The sequence below is a fragment of the Eschrichtius robustus genome, chromosome 8 (assembly GCF_028021215.1).
Source record: "Eschrichtius robustus isolate mEscRob2 chromosome 8, mEscRob2.pri, whole genome shotgun sequence".
In the NCBI taxonomy this organism is placed as follows: Eukaryota; Metazoa; Chordata; class Mammalia; order Artiodactyla; family Eschrichtiidae; genus Eschrichtius; species Eschrichtius robustus.
Genome location: NC_090831.1, coordinates 17595739 through 17597589, shown reverse-complemented (window position 1 = coordinate 17597589; position 1851 = coordinate 17595739). Strand labels below are relative to the sequence as shown.

General features: G+C 38.9%; 1 pseudogene; it reads right to left on the bottom strand.

The window, feature by feature from the left end:
• Window positions 1-300: 300 nt before the first annotated feature.
• Window positions 301-945, bottom strand: LOC137768294 (ret finger protein-like 4A-like protein 1; annotated as a pseudogene).
• Between the last annotated feature and the right edge of the window lie 906 nt (window positions 946-1851).

Below are 1851 nucleotides of genomic sequence, written 5' to 3'. Positions count from 1 at the left end.
TCATGGTCTCACTTTTCCAAACTGTTCCAAAGTCTCTTCACCCTGATCATTAGCATATCATCTGAAGGCTGGACTTTCCCCTGAGATTAAGTTCCACAACCCTTGATATTTATGGTCTCAGGTCTGTTTAATCTGGAAAATACCTCCTTTGAAGCCAGTTGTTTCCTTCCTCAAAATCCTCAGGTCTCTGTTGTGTCCACATGACTCTGTAAGGAGATCATAATTTGTTCTAAGACACACACAGATCACTCTCCTTGAGTCTCTCATTGGACCACCAGCCTGTCCTTGTGTTCTGGGCAGTTATTGCCAGAAAGAACCATTCCTTGAGAACAGCGGAAGGCACATGTGGGCAGAGAAGACACCTCCATTTCTCAAACTCACAGTCCAGAAGCCAAGATCTGGAATCAGTTGAGTCTTCCCTTGTTGACGCACAGATTCTTTCCAAACGCCCACATCCCATTCTTGGCTGGACCCCACGTTCACCTCCCAGTAATGGCAGCCAGAAGTGAACAGAGGGAATCCCAGGACACAAGTTGTATGGCTGAATCTCTCAGGTCAGGACCTTTTCTTCTGCTTGAAAAACCCACAACAGACAGTTTTCAGGTCCTCAGAAATGATGAGGTTCTTGTTGGCTCTGTCAACATCCAAGGTCACATCCACTTGGAACTTCTGTATCCTTGGGTTCATCTGGAGGACAGCCCTCAGCTGGGGCCCTAACTCCTTAACCTTTGAAACCAGAGCTCAGAGCTTGAGAGCACACTTGAGGTCATTCTTTTGTGAGACCACAGAGCAGTTGGGGCACAATAAACCCTCCCCATCAGGCTCCTTCTGCAGTGAATCGAAGCATTGGAAGCAGCAGACATATCCACATTTCAGGTACATGGGGTTTTCAAGATAAGTCAGGCAAACCATACATTTACTTGCTTCTTTAAAGTGTTCAGCCATGGGTCCTCTCTGCTCAACTAGGTCCAGCTGCTTCCCCTGACAGCTCAGTTCTAGGCATTTTCCTATGGAAATGCCACTGTGCTATTTGAATGCCTTCTTAATTATAGGTCAAAAAGAGCACAGTGATCTATTATCAAAAAATATTTTAATTATCTACCTATTGACAACTTGGTTAGGTCCTCCTTTTATTTTACTGAAAGCAAAGAATTGAAAATGACCTAATTTACCAAAAAAAAATTTTTTTTACCCAGTCATTAGCGTTCTTCACTTTCTAGGAAATATGACCCCAAAAAAGCTTATCACATGCTACTGATTATACTGTTCAACTTTTTCTCAGAGGCCTTTTGCTTATGGAGCTAAAATAGACGAAACTGGGGTTAAAAGCAAAATTGAAATTGTGTATTTTAGAACTTTTCTTTTTGACTGTAAGCAAAGGCATATATTAATGTCACATTTCATTTTGTAAGGACATCTCAAAATGCGTAGTAAAGATATGACAGAAATACAGACAGACAATGGAGGATATTTATTTATATATAAGTGATTTCTTCCCAAAATGGGTTGAAGTCAATTATGTTTAGGTAATTACACATTTCACAGAATTGGAATCAGTATATTAACATTTGAAAGGGAAAGATTAATACTAATTAAATCAAGCTGGTTTTCTAAATGTGTAACATATTTTGCTTAGGTCATTTTATACTAGATTTGCACTTGGGGAAATTTTTTATTTGCTTTTGAAACTAAATAGATGTTCTACTTTTAGGAGTATAGTTTAAATATTTTATGCAAATTGCAAGAGAAAAGAACTCAGTTGCAAATAAGTACATGCTTACAAAATGTACATTAAGTACTGTTGAGCATATTATTTAAAGTATAATCTGCAATATATTCCTGTTAAGTTGC